This window comes from Bufo gargarizans, chromosome 4 (assembly GCF_014858855.1).
Source record: "Bufo gargarizans isolate SCDJY-AF-19 chromosome 4, ASM1485885v1, whole genome shotgun sequence".
NCBI classification, from domain to species: domain Eukaryota; kingdom Metazoa; phylum Chordata; class Amphibia; order Anura; family Bufonidae; genus Bufo; species Bufo gargarizans.
The window spans coordinates 234,846,394-234,866,503 of NC_058083.1; positions in this window are offsets into that span (position 1 = coordinate 234,846,394).

Consider the following 20,110-nt stretch of genomic DNA (forward strand, 5'->3'; position numbering starts at 1 on the left):
GACACAGACAGCAGAGGGCCCTTGTGCAAAGTATGTACCTGCCCCCCCCCCCACAAAAAAAAACACCAATACAGATATAAATATATATGCGCAAAATAAAAAAATCTTGATAATATGGGTCAATATGTTTAGATATTTTTTTCATACTAGGCCACGCCTCTAACTCCTTCCAAGGCAAGCACATAATAGTAACGCCCACACTATGCCCCCTTCATAGCACTTATGCCCAGATATGTGCCCCTTCACAGTAGTTATATCCAGATATGTGCCCCTCACAATATTTATGCCCAGATATGTGCTCCTCACAGTAGTTATGCCCAGATATATGCCCCTTCACAGTAGCTATACCCAGATATGTGCCCCTCACATTAGTTATACCAGATATGTGCCCCTCACAGTAGTTATGCCAAATATGTGCCCCTCACAGTAATATGCCCTGATATGTGCCCCCTCACACAGACCCATTGAAATGAATGGGTCTGGATTCAGTCTGGATGATATGCATTTGTTGCACACATCGCATCCAGTAGGAAAATTCGCTATTGAAAGAGGATTTAATCTGACATCACATGTGGAGGGACACCGCTGCATGCCATTTGCAACACCAGACAAAGCAACCATGTGACGCTCAGCAAGTATCCTACATGGACCCTTCTGATTTGATAATTGTTGGCTGTCGGAAATGCTTTTGCTCTCTTTCCGTGTCTGATCAAAAGAACCTGAGGGGTCATTTATTATCCTGAAATACGCCTATATTTCAGGTGCAGTCGCCGCAATCTGCGACTTTGCCCCGCTCACTATTTTCTACACCTGGTTTAGGGGTAGAGAATGATCTACATCTAGAACTGGAACATCTAGAACATGTAGAACTGGCGGAGGATCCGCCAAAGTTATGAAGAGACCGGCGCCTCTCCATAACGTCGGCGGAAGCACCTCCAGATATAGGGGTTATTAAGATCGGGGTCTAAAACGCTGGTCCTAATAAATGACCCCCTGAGTGTCTGAGCAACACTTTTAACCCATTTACATGACACGAACCATATGCATTTTGTGTGCCATCTACCTTTTTTTTGCAGACCCATTAACTAGCCTGCATGTTGGGGACCAGTATAGGACACGTCACATTTTCTATCCTTTGCGGAACAGACATACGGATGCAGAAAACGAATTACTTATATATGCTTTCCATATCCATATGTCCGTTCTGTACAAAACAGAAAATGTGGCACGTCCTATACTTCTCTACAAAATGCGGACTGCAGACCCATTTAAGTTAATGGGACTGCAAAAATATGCGGATCGCACATAGACCACATACATATCTTGCCGATCCACGGACTGCAAAATACTTGAATGCAGGGGCGTAGCGTGGGGGGGGGGCAGGGGGGCCGTTGCACCGGGCGCCACTCTGCAGGGGGGCGCCGTGTGCGGGGCTGGCACAAGTTAAATCGCCGACACTGTGTTTTTTTTCTTCACACAGCGTCCGGCTGCAGAGCAGAGTGAGGAGGCGAGAGGGGGCGGGGCATGCACGGCAGTTCCAGATAGGCTCCGCCCACCTTCCAGGCGGGAAAGACAGTGCAGACTGCAGAGCCAGGAACCGGAGGCAGCAAGAAGAAGCAGAAGATCATGGCTGCAGCTGAATCAGTAGGAGACTGTAGTCCAGCCATGAGCCTAGAGACAGTGATTCAACTTGAATTACTTAGTGGGGGCATTGTGCACTGTCTGTGGGGGCAGTATTACTTTGTTGGGGCCCTGGGGGGCAAATTACGTAATGGGCAGTGCCCATTACGTAATTTGCCCCCCAGTGCCCCCACTAAGTAATACTAACTGCCCCCACAGACAGTGCACAACTCACTGCACACTGCCCATTACGTAATTTGCCCCCCAGTGCCCCCACAGACAGTGCATAACTCACTGCACACTGCCCATTACGTAATTTGCCCCCCAGTGCCCCCACAGACAGTGCAGAACTGCACACTGCCCATTACGTAATTTGCCCCCAGTGCCCCCACTAAGTAATACTGCCCCACAGACAGTGCACAGTTGTGGCAGTATTACTTAGTGGGCCACTGGGGGGCAAATAACATAATGGAGGGCATTGTGCACTGTCTGTGGGGGCAGTTAGTATTACTTAGTGGGGGCACTGGGGAAAAATTACGTAATGGGCAGTGTGCAGTGAGTTTGTGCACTGTCTGTGGGGGCAATATTACTTTGTTGGGGCACTAGGGGGCAAATTACGTAATGGGCAGTGCCCATTATGTAATTTGCCCCCCAATGCCCGCACTAAGTAATACTAACTGCCCCCACAGACAGTGCACAACTAACTGCACACTGCCCATTACGTAATTTGCCCCCCAGTGCCCCTACTAAGTGACTGAACAAACGCATGCCCTCGCACAATCCACCATGATCCTGCCGGCCGGAAAGTACAGGAACAGGAGATCGATGACAGTCAGATCGATGACAGCCAGGTAGGGGGCGTGGCGCGGGCGGCGGCTAGGAATCAGGAGAAGATGTTAGAACTTAGATGGATGGATCACAAGTAGGGGGCGTGGCGCGGGCGGCGGCTAGTCGGGATTTGGACTCCAGAACACCGGCGCCCCCAGGCAGAGTGCGCTCTACGCGGTGGCCTACTCTGCTTATGGGTGGCACCGGCCCTGGATTCAAGCGACCCTGAGACAGAGGGAGTGACAGTCAGTGTCACTGTCCCAAAGTCCCTCCCTGAGTGTGTAATTTGGTCAGTAGTTTACTGTGTTGGCATGGGCTGAGGGCAGGCAGGCTTTAGGGGTGATATATGATAATATGAGTTAAGTGCCAGTCAGTGTCATGAGAGCCAGGCCAAGGCTGCCAAGCAGATGGCACCATGGCACTGCAGTCAGAGTGCTGGTGAAGGATGACCAGGGACACTGAGACAGTACTGCCTCTCTGGGATGCCATCTGCCCATCTCTGCTGTCCATATACCAGGCCTACCCTGGTATATGGACAGCAGAGATGGGCAGATGGCATCCTCTGGGCAGTACTGTCTCTCTGGTCATCCTTCACCAGCACTCTGACTGCCACGGTCCTGCTTGGCCTGACTCTCATGGCACTTCACTGCCTCGTGCTTGGCTATCAGCGCTGAGTGACAGTCACACTACGACATTGACTGAGTCACTCAGTGCTGATAGCCGAGCACCAGGCAGTGAAGTGCCATGAGAGCCAGGACCGTGGCAGTCAGGGTGCTGGTGAAGGAAGACCAGAGAGACAGTACTGCCCAGAGGATGCCATCTGCCCATCTCTGCTGTCCATATACCAGGTCTACCAGCATTAGCCCTTGATATACCAGCTGCCTGCCTGGTCACCCCACCTAACACTCAGGGAGACAAGTGACTCAGACTGTTAGTTGTGGGGTGACAAGGCGGTATTTGAAGGGGTAATACTGGTAGGCCTGGTATATGGGCAGGAGAGATAGGCAGATGGCATCCTCTGGGGGTTGTATCTTACATGGGACTGTATGCTGGAGGAGCTGAAGGGAGAGTGATGTATTTTACATGGGACTGTTTGCAAGAAGGACTAAAGGCAGGGGGAGTGTTGTATCTTACATGGGACTGTATGCTGGATGGGCTAAAGGGGGTCATAATTATTACTATAATACTACAGAGGTGGTCATTATAATAATAATACGGAAGGGGACGTCTGTTATCTGAGGATGATAGTAAAGTGAGGAATCTAAAACATTTTCTGCGAAACTTTACAGAGACGAGACGCGGCTGAAAGAAGGTGTCCTTTCTCCGAATGAGTACATTGAGGAAAGTCTACATCACAGGAGATGTCACTGGATGTAACATGTATGGTGCTGTATTCTCCTGTATATTTCATAGCAATGTATGTAATGTCCATCCAAATATCTGTTTCACAGTAGAGTGAGGGGGGGGGGGGTGGATATAGAATTTGTCCCACACTGCCTCAGCCTGGCCCCAGACTTGAGGTCACACTGTGTGTGTTCTGAATTCTGGGGCCTCGCACCCATCTACTACATTATCTGTACTCAGAGAGCTATCACTGTGTTATCTGTGGTGTTACATAGGACTGCAGGTATTATCTACTACATTATCTGAACTCAGAGTTATCACCGTGTTATCTGTGGTGTTACATAGGACTGCAGGTGACATCTATAACATTATTTGTAAAAAAAAAAAGGGGGGGCGTGGTCACAGGTTGGTTGGGGGGGGGGGGGGCGCAATACTTGTCTTGCCCCGGTTGCTGGCTACCCACGCTACGCCACTGCTTGAATGTGGGCCAGGGCCAGTCACAGGAGGGCCAGAGGGGGACAGGGGTGATCAAAATGTACACTAATGCCTCATTTAGCATGTAGCATAGGAGGCAGTACACATGCGCTATTTAGAGCTGTTTTCTGCAATAGAAGCAGGGATGAGATCAAAGCATAGCAGCTGGATGTGTGATTAATTTCTTTTCTTTTCTTTTTTCTTTGGACTGGGGTGATGGGTGGAGTAAAAAAAAAATAACATACCAAGTGTCAAGTTCAGTGTCTGGCAGGGACAGTGGACACAGGGGCCACCTCCAGTCCTCACTCACTTTCTCCTGCGTTGCTGGTTTGCTGCAAGCCTCACACATTAAGAACCAACTCTGAGGTGCTGAACAGCTAGGAGAGGACCAGATGTGGGCGAAGCTACCGATGGGGGGCTACCGTCATCACTAGACGGGACGGAGCTACCGACATCGTGAAGTGGCTCAGCACAGGCCTGGCTGAGCTCATTTCAAACTCTTCTTTGCTGCCCAGTGCCCCAACACAGCAGGACTCGGCTGTAAGGAGGCAGGGCGATCACAGATACAGCTCAGGACGGGCTGCCCAGGCCCTGCTGCTCAGAGCTGTGGATGGCACAGCATGTCCTCAGACTCAAGACAATGAGACACATTGCCAGGTGGGCCCCTTCTAAATGCTGGATAGAGTTATTTATGGTGAAGCTGGGAGCGGGCGGCTCTCTGCTTCACCATTAGAATCAGCTGTCTGTGCCTCCTGTGGAGGGTCCCCTCCCATGCTGGGCCCCTGTGCAGCTGAACCGGCTGCACAGACATTATGTCAGCTCCTGACTCCAAACAATGCTTAGTTGGTTATGGCTTTTTCTGCCCTTTTGGTTAGTTTTTGGGGGGTCCTTAATGATTTTTTTTTTCAAAACATTGCATTCTGTAGATATGATTTTTTTTGGGCAGTTGTTCCCATAAACTTTGATATTGGACTCAAAAATACCAAACAGAGCAAAAAAAATGTCATGAATAGAAAAAAACACACAAAAAGGCTTGTAAAAATATTATGACGAGTGCACGAAATCCATTGCTAATAGATTTATGGCTATTTTTTGGTGTATATCACGTGCCATTTTTAGCGGTAAACTTTAGCGCTAAACAGTTGCCTCTTTACGCCATTTGACCCCCACTATGTTCATAACAAGTGAATGTGTTTAATACCTTTATTATTTACAACAATTTAAAATGTAGCAAAAAATTCACAACCTATGCCAGGCTCTCCCCCCTGGTGTACTTTTACACATATATGTGTAAACCACATTGCAATCACGCCAAATATATTATTAAGATGCACTATTTCATAAATTTGGCACCGACACACAAAGAAAAAACAGGCTTAAAAAATAACACAAAAAGTGTGAAGGAGTCTTGAGAAGAGGGTTTGCCAATGAGTGTCTAATACCAGCTGAAAAAAACTGCCTATTTTGGCAGCGGCTTTTAGTCAGATCTGCTGTGAAAAATCTACAGTAGACTTGGTGTCTAGGCTATATTCTCCTTTCTATATTCTACTTTTTCTCCTTGGTGAAGTAAGTCCATGGGTCCTGCTTCTAGACACAGGACACGGATCCCTCCTGGCTTCAGCTGTGGGTTCCTGCACACTCCTTTACAGGCCTCAGCACACAGCCCAGCTCACCTCCACTTCTTACTCTCACAGCCAGAGAACACAGAAGCTCCACATTGTGCACCCCACCCTTGTTGCTGGTTGGGTTTTAACCCCTCCCTGCAAAACCTGGCCTGGACCGTGGGAAGACAGGCACCCGCCCGCATATCTGCCTGCTGCCAGCAAGAGCCGACCCGGATCCGCTGTGTAAACCCCTTTAAATGAAGGTCACACGGTATTTCAGGTTAGCCTCATGGTTTCTATATTCGAATGCACCCTTATTAACAGATTGCCCCCTTTTCACAATGTATTGCCCACCACCTAACTGCTCCGCTCACCAACTGTAAAGGCTTAGAGGGAACTCTGCTGTTAACCATTCAATACAATACACATCTGCAGTAGCTTTTATTTTTTACCTTACATGACATTAGTTCATCTCACTGATGTTCACAATCAGGCATCTGGTAGTGAACATCTTCATCTTCAGCAGCCTGATACTCATCTTGTTAAGGAATTTCCTCTGCCAATGCCTCTTGCACTTCATTAAAAATCCTTGGGGCTGTGTTTTTTTAAAAATATCTCAGAACTGTGCATACCTCTTAACTACTATGTGTCTTCATCTTCCACACTACCAGTGGTTAAACCTTTATTCTGGGGTTAGACCTCTTTTCTCTTCCGCATAGGCAATAGAAAGATAATGTTTACATCTGCATCATTTAGTCCACCACAAATTCCATTAAATGTTTATGTGAATAACAACATTGCATTCATCAAATGAAACTAAGCTGCAATCTGATGGACCCCATCATAGCTCAGTGGGGTCAATAAGGCGCCAGTTGCATCAATGATATGATGGATCTATCACTGCATCATGCTACACTCCTGTTTTATACTCCTTGATTCCACCCAAAACCATTTTAAATCAACATTATTTATTGTTCCTATTAACAATTTAGCTTTTCCAAGCAATTGTGTTATGAAAAATCTGCAGTGTATCCATCCTGTGGGAACATACCCTTAGGACTGAAAGTGCTCAGAATATGCAAAATTTACCTCTATTTTACATATCACATGTGATATTCATTCCTCTTCAAATTCTGGGTAGAATTTCTTCAAGATTGCGCATTTCATGAGCTGTTGCTGTTATATAATAAATGTAGCAATAAGTCATATTACATTGTAAATTATCCCTATAATAATACTACAAATCTATGTTATATGTGTTATTAAACTATAAGAAAGTTCTGAAAAACTTATTGTTTAGGTGTTATATTGTTTAGGTGTTCTAAACAATATATGGTATACTGTGTTTTAAAGCAGGAGAACATTGTAACCATCCCTTTTATTAAATATAAAAGAGAGGTTGAAATCTAACCCAAAGATCAACTGTTTGAGTATCAAGTATCTAGTAAATGCCTGACAAAAGACTACTTGATCTTTTTGAACCTCATCACATGTATAGCTAAACTACCTTCAAGCTATTCCGCTTACACAAAATGAGGGCTAGTTGAAAGATTCCAGTTTGATTTAAAGGATTCTAAATGACCATCTATTATCTTGCCTTGGGGGAGAAGGGGATGCTAAAGTGACATTTGACAAATGTATTTCCTTTGTGATTGAAGATTCCTGTTCATCTCTGTTCTCCCACAGCATGCTCCATTTACATCTTTTTAACCTTTATTATCACTGTCCAAACAATATGGCTTAGACATACATTTCTTCTCCATATCATATCATATCCTTAAGGTTTAAAATGATCTCAGGTAGCGAGAAAGCTATCCAAAGTTATTCTGCATCGCAGGATCACAGCATCATTTTAAGATAAGTGGATTTTGTCATAATTACAAAGTTTCTCTGTTGTATCTGACACTTTGCAAAATGTCAAAAACAACAATATTTACAGTTAGAGCTGAGCGAATCGAATCAGACGAAGTGGAATTCGATTGGAATTTCTGGAAAAATTTAATTCGCAATGAATGCGAATTTCCTTGTGATTCGTTGTAACGAATCTCAATTTTTCCTAAAATGGCAGCTGCAATGGTGGCTACACGTGTGAGGACATGGGGCAAGGAACTCTGGGAAGGCGGGCTGACACATAATGCCATGCATGCAGCCAATCAGCAGCCAGCCCTGTGATGTCAAAGCCCTATAAATAAGGCAGCCATTTTAGATTCTGCAATTTTTTAAGCATTCTGAGAGCAGCGACAGACGTGAGAAGGCGCTAGTGACAGCAATTGAAAAAACCTTATTGTGAAAATAAAAACTGAAAAAATGATTTATAAGTGCAGGGAAAGGATAGGGAGGAATCATTTCACAGCATCTTATGCAGGGAGAAACATCAGAAGGAGCTAGGGACAGTGGTATAAATGCAATTTACAAGTGCAGGGAAAGATTATTTGGGGATCCAAACAGCCATTAGGCAGCTCTGTCATTCAAGCAATTTGTTGTGCTATGTTGAAAGGCCTTTAGTGGCTTATATATTTTCAAACAAGAAAAATATATACACAGTTCACTTCTGCAGTTATATGTGTTGAAAGCATACAGAAAAAAAAAATGCACTTCACTGGTGCACTTGTTTGTGGCAAAGCATTTAGTGGCTGTGAGGGATACCACCTTTCATGCCCGCTTGACGTCAGACGTCAACTAAGTCAAGCTCACGAGATACAGTATGGTCACTGGCTAACAAGGTGTGACGTTACACCCTCCTGGAGGAGTGGGTAAGGTCAGTCTTGGTACCGTTTTTACAGATTCCTTCTGTCCACACGGGCACAGAGAGGCAATAAGCTTAGAGAGCCTTTTCACTGCCTCAGTGAAACAGCGCATTCTGAGCCTGGTAAGACTGACACCAGTTTCTTGTTTGATATAAGCCCGGTCCGCTAACGGGATTATATAGGGTAAGAATCCAACCTGCAGTAGCGTATAACTAGGCCGAAACACAGACGTAGGAATTCGTGATCGAGATACAAGACAGTGCAAGATTAAATTATATATTGAATCGCCTTAAGGGCGCACTAGACATAACACAATATACACACAAAGAATATATACAGTGGTCTGAGGTTACAAATACAGATGGCGTGATACAAACAGGGTTAAGCAGAACAAAAGTCAGTTTACCAGTCCTTTTGGGTTGTGATTAGAGTTGAGCGAACACCTGGATGCTCGGGTTCGAGAAGTTCGGCCGAACTTCCCGGAAATGTTCGGGTTCGGGATCCGAACCCGACCCGAACTTCGTCCCGAACCCGAACCCCATTAAAGTCAATGGGGACCCAAACTTTTCGGCACTAAAAAGGCTATAAAACAGCCCAGGAAAGAGCTAGAGGGCTGCAAAAGGCAGCAACATGTAGGTAAACCCCCTGCAAACAAATGTGGATAGGGAAATGAATAAAAATAAAATAAATGAAAATTAACCAATATCAATTGGAGAGAGGTCCCATAGCAGAGAATCTGGCTTCACGTCACCCACCACTGTAACAGTCCATTGTCATATATTTAGGCCCAGGCACCCAGCCAGAGGAGAGAGGCCCCGTAACAGAGAATCTGGCTTCATGTCAGCAGAGAATTAGTCTGCCTGTCATAGCAGAGAATCAGGCTTCACGTCAGCCACCACTGCAACAGTCCATTGGCATATATTTAGGCCCAGGCACCCAGCCAGAGGAGAGAGGTCCCGTAACAGAGAATCTGGCTTCATGTCAGCAGAGAATCAGTCTGCATGTCATAGCAGAGAATCAGGCTTCACGTCACCCAACATTGGAACAGTCCATTGGCATATATTTAGGCCCCGGCACCCAGACAGAGGAGAGGTTCATTTAACTTTGGGTTGCCTCGCAATATAATGGTAAAATGAAAATAAAAATAGGATTGAATGAGGAAGTGCCCTGGAGTACAATAATATATGGTTAAGAGGAGGTAGTTAATATCTAATCTGCACAAGGGATGGACAGGTCCTGTGGGATCTATGCCTGGTTCATTTTTATGAACGTCAGCTTGTCCACATTGGCTGTAGACAGGCGGCTGCGTTTGTCTGTAATGACGCCCCCTGCCGCGCTGAATACACGTTCAGACAAAACGCTGGCCGCCGGGCAGGCCAGCACCTCCAAGGCATAAAAGGCTAGCTCTGGCCACGTGGACAATTTAGAGACCCAGAAGTCGAATGGGGCCGAGCCATCAGTCAGTACGTGGAGGGGTGTGCACACGTACTGTTCCACCATGTTAGTGAAATGTCGCCTCCTGCTAACACGTTGCGTATCAGGTGGTGGTGCAGTTAGCTGTGGCGTGTTGACAAAACTTTTCCACATCTCTGACATGCTAACCCTGCCCTCAGAGGAGCTGGCCGTGACACAGCTGCCTTGGCGACCTCTTGCTCCTCCTCTGCCTTGGCCTTGGGCTTCCACTTGTTCCCCTGTGACATTTGGGAATGCTCTCAGTAGCGCGTCTACCAACGTGCGCTTGTACTCGCGCATCTTCCTATCACGCTCCAGTGCAGGAAGTAAGGTGGGCACATTGTCTTTGTACCGTGGATCCAGCAGGGTGGCAACCCAGTAGTCCGCACACGTTAAAATGTGGGCATCTCTGCTGTCGTTGCGCAGGCACTGCAGCATGTAGTCGCTCATGTGTGCCAGGCTGCCCAGGGGTAAGGACAAGCTGTCCTCTGTGGGAGGCGTATCGTCATCGTCCTGCGTTTCCCCCGAGCCACGGACCAGTGATGGGCCCGAGCTGCGTTGGGTGCCAACCCACTGTGACCATGCTTCATCCTCCTCCTCCTCCACCTCCTCCTCATCCTCGTCCTCCAGTAGTGGGCCCTGGCTGGCCACATTTGTACCTGGCCTCTGCTGTTGCAAAAAAACTCCCTCTGAGTCACTTCGGAGAGACTGGCCTGAAAGTGCTAAAAATGACCCCTCTTCCTCCTCCTCCTCCTCCTCCTCCTGGGCCACCTCCTCTTCCATCATCGCCCTAAGTGTTTTCTCAAGGAAACATAGAAGTGGTATTGTAACGCTGATAACGGCGTCATCGCCACTGGCCATGTTGGTGGAGTACTCGAAACAGCGCAACAGGGCACACAGGTCTCGCATGGAGGCCCAGTCATTGATGGTGAAGTGGTGCTGTTCCACAGTGCGACTGACCCGTGCGTGCTGCAGCTGAAACTCCACTATGGCCTGCTGCTGCTCGCACAGTCTGTCCAGCACGTGCAAGGTGGAGTTCCACCTGGTGGGCACGTCGCATATGAGGCGGCGAGCGGGAAGGCTGAAGTTACGCTGTAGCGCAGACAGGCGAGCAGCGGCAGGATGTGAACGTGGGAAGCGCGAACAGACGGCCCGCACTTTATGCAGCAGCTCTGACATGTCGGGGTAGTTGTGAATGAACTTCTGCACCACCAAATTCAGCACATGCGCCAAGCAAGGGATTTGCCCCAGAGCTGCAACGAGATTTCGCCCATTATCGCACACCACCAGGCCAGGCTTGAGGCTCACCGGCAGCAACCACTCGTCGGTCTGTTGTTCTATACCCCACCACAACTCCTGTGCGGTGTGGGGCCTGTCCCCCAAACATATGAGTTTCAGAATGGCCTGCTGACGTTTACCCCGGGCTGTGCTGAAGTTGGTGGTGAAGGTTTGTGGCTGACTGGATGAGCAGGTGGAAGAAGAGGAGGAGGAAGCTGAGTAGAAGGAGGTGGCAACAGGAGGCAAAGAATGTTGCCCTGCGATCCTTGGCGGTGGAAGGACGTGCGCCAAACAGCTCTCCGCCTGGGGCCCAGCTGCCAATACATTTACCCAGTGTGCAATTAGGGAGATATAGCGTCCCTGGCCGTGCTTACTGGTCCACGTATCTGTGGTTAGGTGGACCTTGCCACAGATGGCGTTGCGCAGTGCACACTTGATTTTATCGGATACTTGGTTGTGCAGGGAAGGCACGGCTCTCTTGGAGAAGTAGTGCCAGCCGGGAACAACATACTGTGGGACAGCAAGCGACATGAGCTGTTTGAAGCTGTCTGTGTCCACCAGCCTAAATGACAGCATTTCATAGGCCAGTAGTTTAGAAATGCTGGCATTCAGGGCCAGGGATCGAGGGTGGCTAGGTGGGAATTTACGCTTTCTCTCAAATGTTTGTGAGATGGAGAGCTGAACGCTGCCGTGTGACATGGTTGAGATGCTTGGTGACGGAGGTGGTGGTGTTGGTGGTACATCCCCTGTTTGCTGGGCAGCAAGTGCCAACGTTCCTCCAGAGGCGGAGGAAGAGGCCGAGGCGGCAGCAGCAGAAGAGGCCGAGGCGGCAGCAGCAGAAGAGGTAGCAGGGGGAGCCTGAGTGACTTCCTTGTTTTTAAGGTGTTTACTCCACTGCAGTTCATGCTTTGCATGCAGGTGCCTGGTCATGCAGGTTGTGCTCAGGTTCAGAACGTTAATGCCTCGCTCCAGGCTCTGATGGCACAGCGTGCAAACCACTCGGGTCTTGTTGTCAGCACATTGTTTGAAGAAGTGCAATGCCAGGGAACTCCTTGAAGCTGCCTTTGGGGTGCTCGGTCCCAGATGGCGGCGGTCAGTAGCAGGCGGAGTCTCTTGGCGGCGGGTGTTCTGCTTTTGCCCACTGCTCCCTCTTTTGCTACGCTGTTGGCTCGGTCTCACCACTGCCTCTTCCTCCGAACTGTGAAATTCAGTGGCACGACCTTCATTCCATGTGGGGTCTAGGACCTCATCATCCCCTGCATCGTCTTCCACCCAGTCTTGATCCCTGACCTCCTGTTCAGTCTGCACACTGCAGAAAGACGCAGCAGTTGGCACCTGTGTTTCGTCATCATCAGAGACTTGCTGAGGTGGTATTCCCATGTCCTCATCATCAGGAAACATAAGTGGTTGTGCGTCAGTGCATTCTATGTCTTCCACCGCTGGGGAAGGGCTAGGTGGATGCCCTTGGGAAACCCTGCCAGCAGAGTCTTCAAACAGCATAAGAGACTGCTGCATAACTTGAGGCTCAGACAGTTTCCCTGATATGCATGGGGGTGATGTGACAGACTGATGGGCTTGGTTTTCAGGCGCCATCTGTGTGCTTTCTGCAGAAGACTGGGTGGGAGATAATGTGAACTTGCTGGATCCACTGTCGGCCACCCAATTGACTAATGCCTGTACCTGCTCAGGTCTTACCATCCTTAGAAAGGCATTGGGCCCCACCAAATATCGCTGTAAATTATGGCGGCTACTGGGACCTGAGGTAGTTGGTACACTAGGACGTGTGGCTGTGGCAGAACGGCCACGTCCTCTCCCAGCACCAGAGGGTCCACTACCACCACCACGACCATGTCCGCGTCCTTTACTCAATGTTTTCCTCATTGTTATCGTTCACCACAACAACAAAAATATTATTTGGCCCAATGTATTGAATTCAAATTCAGGCCTTTTTGTACAGACACCTAACACTATCTGGCTATTTATTTAGGTACCGTACTACACTAATACAGGCACAGCAGTAACCACAGATTTAGCTGACTATAAATTTGAGGCCTATTATTTAGGCGCTGGGTGACAGGTATACATTTACAGACAGAATTAGACTAGGATATGCACAGTAGCGTGTGTGTGAAGTTATTGAGAATGACCCTATGTGCACCTTGAATCTTATATACCCTTTTAGGGATAGATGTAAAGTAGGTCTGATACAGCAGAAACCACTAAATTAGGAAATTGAAAAATTGGGAATTGTATTTCAACCCAGAACAAAACTGTGCTTTGATGGACACTAAATAACTTGACCAGCTACAGCAATAATGACAGATTTGGATGATATAAATTTGAGGCCTATTATTTAGGCGCTGGGTGACAGGTATACGTTTATGGACAGAATTAGACTGGGATATGCACAGTAGCGTGTGTGAAGTTATTGAGAATGACCCTATCTGCACCTTGAATCTAATATACCCTTTTAGGGATAAATTTAAAGTAGGCCTGATACAGCAGAAACCACTAATTTAGAGAATTGCTAAATTGAGAATTGTATTTCAACCCAGAACAAAAACTGTGCTTTGACGGACACTAAATAACTTGCCCAGCTACAGCAATAACCACAGATTTAGCTGACTGTAAATTTGAGGCCTATTATTTAGGCGCTGGGTGACAGGTATACGTTTATGGACAGAATTAGACTGGGATATGCACAGTAGCGTGTGTGTGAAGTTATTGAGAATGACCCTATCTGCACCTTGAATCTTATATACCCTTTTAGGGATAAATTTAAAGTAGGCCTGATACAGCAGAAACCACTAATTTAGAGAATTGCTAAATTGGGAATTGTATTTCAACCCAGAACAAAAACTGTGCTTTGACGGACACTAAATAACTTGCCCAGCTACAGCAATAACCACAGATTTAGCTGACTATAAATTTGAGGCCTATTATTTAGGCGCTGGGTGACAGGTATATGTTTACAGACAGAGTCAGACTGGGATATGGCCAAAAAATAACCACACTATTGATGGTTAAATGCACTTGGTGTGACAGCCTGACCCTGATGTAGGATATAGCCAAAAAATAACCACACTATTGATGGTTAAATGCACTTGGTGTGACAGCTTCACCCTGATGTAGGATATAGCCAAAAAACAACCACACTATTGAGGGTTAAATGCACTTGGTGACAGGCTCAGCTTGACCCTGATGTAGTATATGGCCAAATAATAACCACACTATTGATGGTTAAATGCACTTGGTGTGACAGCTTCACCCTGATGTAGGATATAGCCAAAAAACAACCACACTATTGAGGGTTAAATGCACTTGGTGACAGGCTCAGCTTGCCCCTGATGTAGTATATGGCCAAAAAATAACCACACTATTGATGGTTAAATGCACTTGGTGTGACAGCTTCACCCTGATGTAGGATATAGCCAAAAAACAACCACACTATTGAGGGTTAAATGCACTTGGTGACAGGCTCAGCTTGCCCCTGATGTAGTATATGGCCAAAAAATAACCACACTATTGATGGTTAAATGCACTTGGTGTGACAGCTTCACCCTAATGTAGGATATAGCCAAAAAACAACCACACTATTGAGGGTTAAATGCACTTGGTGACAGCTTGCCCCTGATGTAGGATATAGCCAAAAAATAACAACACTATTGAGGGTTAAATGTAATTGGTGGCAGCTTGTGCTGGCGCACCACAAGACACAAAATGGCCGCCGATCACCCCAGAAAAAAGTGAATGAAAAACGCTCTGGGCAGCCTAAAAACAGTGAGCAATTGAATAGCAGCAGTTCAATGATCCACAGCTGCAGATCGATCACTGAATGAAGTCTTTTGGAGGAGTTAATCACTGCCTAATCTCGCCCTAACGTCGCAGCTGCAACCTCTCCCTACACTGATCAGAGCAGAGTGACGTGCGTCGCTGCGTGACTCCAGCTTAAATAGAGGCTGGGTCACATGCTGCACTGGCCAATCACAGCCATGCCAATAGTAGGCATGGCTGTGACGGCCTCTTGGGGCAAGTAGTATGACGCTTGTTGATTGGCTGCTTTGCAGCCTTTCAAAAAGCGCCAAGAAAGCGACGAACACCGAACCCGAACCCGGACTTTTATGAAAATGTTCGGGTCCGTGTCACGGACACCCCAAAATTCGGTACGAACCCGAACTATACAGTTCGGGTTCGCTCATCCCTAAAAATGACACAAATATTAGTTTTCACAAAGTTTGCTGCTAAACTGCTTTTAGATCTTTGTTTCAGTTGTTTCTGTGATGTAGTAAAATATAATTACACGCACTTCATACGTTTCAAAGGCTTTTAGTGGGTTTTTGTTTGTCCACCCGCCTTTTGAGGATTGACCACAAGTTCTCAATGGGATTAAGATCTGGGGAGTTTCCAGGCCATGGACCCACAATGTCAACGTTTTGGTCCCCGATCCACTTAGTTATCACTTTTGCCTTATGGCACGGTGCTCCATCGTGCTGGAAAATTCATTGTTCTTCACCAAACTGTTGTTGGATTGTTGGAAGAAGTTGCTGTTGGAGGGTGTTTTGGTACAATCCTTTATTCATGGCTGTGTTTTTGGGCAAAATTGTGAGTGAGCCCACTCCCTTGGATGAGAAGCAACCCCACACATGAATGGTCTCAGGATGCTTTACTGTTGGCATGACACAGGACTGATGGTAGTGCTCACCTTTTCTTCTCCGGACAAGCCTTTTTCCTAATGCCCCAAATCAGAAAGAGGCTTCATCAGAGAATATGACTTTGCCCCAGTCCTCAGCAGTCCATTCACCATATTTTCTGCAGAAGATCAATCTGTCCCTGATGGTTTTTTTTGAGAGAAGTGGCTTCTTTGCTGCCCTTCTTGACACCAGGCCATCTTCCAAAATTCTTTGCCTCACTGTGCGTGCAGATGCGCTCACACCTGCCTGCTGCCATTCTTGAGCAAGCTCTGCACTGGTGGCACTCCGATCCCGCAGTTGAATCCTCTTTAGGAGATGATCCTGGCGCTTGCTGGACTTTCCTGGATGCCCTGAAGCTTTCTTAACAAGAATTGAACCTCTTTTCTTGAAGTTCTTGATGATCCTATAAATTGTTGATTGAGGTGCAATCTTAGTAGCCACAATATCCTTGCCTGTGAAGCCATTTTTACGCAATGATGGCTGCACGCGTTTCTTTGCAGGTCACCATGGTTAACAATGGAAGAACAATGATTTCAAGCACCAACCTTCTTTTAACAGGTCAAGTCTGCCATTTTAACCCAATCAGCCTGACATAATGATCTCCAGCCTTGTGCTCGTCAACATTCTCACCTGAGTTAACAAGACAATTACTGAAATGATCTCAGCAGGTCCTTTAATGACAGCAAAGAAATGCAGTGGAAAGTTTTTTGGGGGATTAAGTTAATTTTCATGGCAAAGAAGGACTATGCAATTCATCTGATAACTCTTCATAACATTCTGGAGTATATGCAAATTGCTATTATAAAAACTTAAGCAGCAACTTTTCCAATTTCCACTTGGTCACCTTGCCACTTTGTGGCATCCTCTTGATGCTGCTACTGCTGCTACTGCCACCTCCACACTGCCCGGGGTGGACCATCTGCTTTGCATCAGCCTATCTGCCTGAGAACTAGTGTTGCAGGGGTTCATGGAAGCAGCAGTGGTAGCAGTCTTTCAGTGCGGACTGTTGTGTGGAAAATCAACTACTCGGCGGTGTTGCATTTGTTTGTTAAGCCGCCAGAGGAGGTTAACATGACCATATGTACAATATGTGGGCAGAAGATAAGGCGTGGCCAGGGTGCCAATGTTGGCACCACAGCCCTGCATTAACATATGCAGTGTCACCATATGTGGCATCCTGATGCTGCTGCTGCCATCTCCACACTATGCCACCTTGCCACTGTATGGTATCCTCCTTATGCTGCTGCTGTTGCCACATCCAGACTCGGTTATTGTGCCACTCTGTGGCCTCCTCTTGATGCTGCTGCTGCAGCAACCTCCACACTTTGTCATTGGGCCTCTCTGTGGTCCCCTTATGCTGCTGCCAACTCCAGACTCTATCAGTGTGCCACTCGTTTGCCTCCTTATGCTGCAACCACTGCTACAATCTCTCGTTGTCCTACCACTCTGTGGCTCCATCATTAGGCTACTCTGTGGTCTCCTCATGCTGCTGCCAACTCCAGACTCTGTCATTGTGCCACTCGGTAACCTCCTCATACTGCTGCAACTCCAGACATGGTCATTATACCACTCGGTGGCCTCCTCATACTGCTGAAAACTCCAGACTCGGTTGTTGTGCCACTTGGTGGCCTCCTGATGCTACCGCCACCTTCAGACTCATTGTGCCACTCTGTGGCCTCATATTATTGCTTCCACCTCTGCAATCTCTCGTCGTCGTACTACTCTGGCCTCCTCAAGGTGCTGAAACCTCCAAACTTTGTCTTCATGTTACTCTGTGGCCTCCTCATGCTGCTGCCACCCCCACAATCTTTCGTCGTCATGCCACTCTGTGGCCTTCTGATGCAGCCGCCACCTCCAGACTCATTAGGCCACTCTATGGTCTCCTGATTTTGCTTCCACCTCACCACTATGTCATAAGTCCACTCTGTGGACTTTTCATGCTGTTCCCACCCTCCCCACATCATGACTGAGCCACTATTTTTCCTTTAGGCCTTGCTGACATCTTGATTTATTTGACCTTTCTCCTTTTCTGTCAATAGGAAGATAAAATGAGACACACAGCTGATCTTGTCTGTGTAGTAGCTGAAAGGCCTGTTTGGTCCCATCATAATTAGCTTATGATTTGGTAGCCAAAAGCAGGAGTGGGTACAAAACACAGAAGACATGCAAATATTCCATTCACATGTCATCTCTGTTTTAGATCCACTCCTGTTTTTTTTGGTATTAGCAATACTGATGGATTATTGAGCAAATGCTGAGCGAGTGAAGGAGTATGCTCCACAGACAGTATCCATTTTTTTGTGGGTTATTGTTCTGACGGATCAGAGGAAGGGCAAATTAATCAGTGACGTCAACACAAACTTACTGCTGACACCCTCTCCACTCTGTCCTAGGGGCTCTACTTGTATACACCTTTAATCTAACCTAATACAAGTTGGTGAGGCCAACATAGAGTCAGTTTGGGTTACGTTGCAGTTTGCTAATCATGCAGTAACTCGTGTAGGTGTGATATATAGACCACCTGGTCAAGTTAAAGAACTAGATGATCTACTAGTTGAAGAAATAGCTAAAATGACAATGAAAGGAGAAGTTATCATTATGGGAGATTTCAATCTTCCAGATATAAACTGGAAAACCAAAATAGCAAGTTCTACCAGGAGTACAGATATTCTAAATTCCCTACTGGGGTTATCCCTACAACAAATGGTTGAGGAGCCAACCCGGAGGAAGGCCATTTTGGATTTGGTATTCACAAATGGGGATTCGGTATATGATGTCATTGTAGGCGAAACCTTGGGATCTAGTGATCACCAGTCAGTGTGGTTTAATATGAACTGTGAAAGAGTCCCACCACACAAAAACAAAAGTTTTAGATTTTAGAAAAACAGACTTTTCAAAAATGAAATTAGTCATAAATGAGTCCTTATCAGACTGGAACGGATTACATGGAGTCCAGGAGAAATGGGACTACTTAAAAGGTGCATTATTGAAGGCAACAGAAAATTGCATTAGACTTGTCAGTAAAAGCAATAAAAGGAAGAGACCACTGTGGTACTCAGCAGAAGTGGCCCAAATCATTAAAAATAAAAAGCTAGCATTTTGTAATTATAAAAAAAACAGAGCAATGAAGATAAGGAAATCTACAATATTAGGCAGAAAGAGGCCAAGCAAGTTATAAGAACTTCTAAAGCGCAGGCAGAAGAAAAACTAGCTCAGTCTATGAAAAAAGGGGATAAGACATTCTTCAGATATATAAATGAAAAAAGGAAATTAAAACAAGGAATAACTAAATTAAAAACAAAGAACGGAAGGTATGTAGAAGAGAATAAAGGGCTAGCCGACTGCCTTAATGAATACTTCTGTTCAGTTTTTACAAAAGAAAAAGAAGGAGAAGGACCTCCACTAGAAAGGATAACTAATAAATTGTTTGATGCATGTGTCTTTACAGAGGAAGATGTTCTAAGTTTGCTGTCTAAAGTGAAGACAAATAAGTCACAGGGGCCTGATGAGATACACCCAAAATTATTAAAAGAGCTTAGTGGTGAGCTGGCAAAACCGTTAACAGATTTATTTAACCAATCATTAGTAACAGGAGTCGTCCCGGAAGATTGGAAATTGGCAAATGTCGTGCCCATTCACAAGAAAGGTAGTAGGATGGAATCGAGCAACTATAGACCAGTGAGTCTGACATCAATAGTAGGCAAATTAATGGAAACCCTATTAAAGGATAGGATTGTGGAACATCTAAAATCCCATGGATTGCAAGATGAAAAACAACATGGGTTTACTTCAGGGAGATCATGTCAAACAAATCTTATAGATTTTTTTGACTGGGTGACTAAAATAATAGACGGTGGAGGTGCAGTAGACATCGCATATCTAGATTTTAGTAAGGCTTTTGACACTGTCCCACATAGAAGACTTATCAATAAACTGCAGTCATTGAGCATGGACTCCCATATTGTTGAGTGGATTAGGCAGTGGCTGAGTGACAGACAACAGAGGGTTGTAGTCAATGGAGAACATTCAAAACAAGGTCATGTTACCAGTGGGGTTCTACAGGGATCTGTAC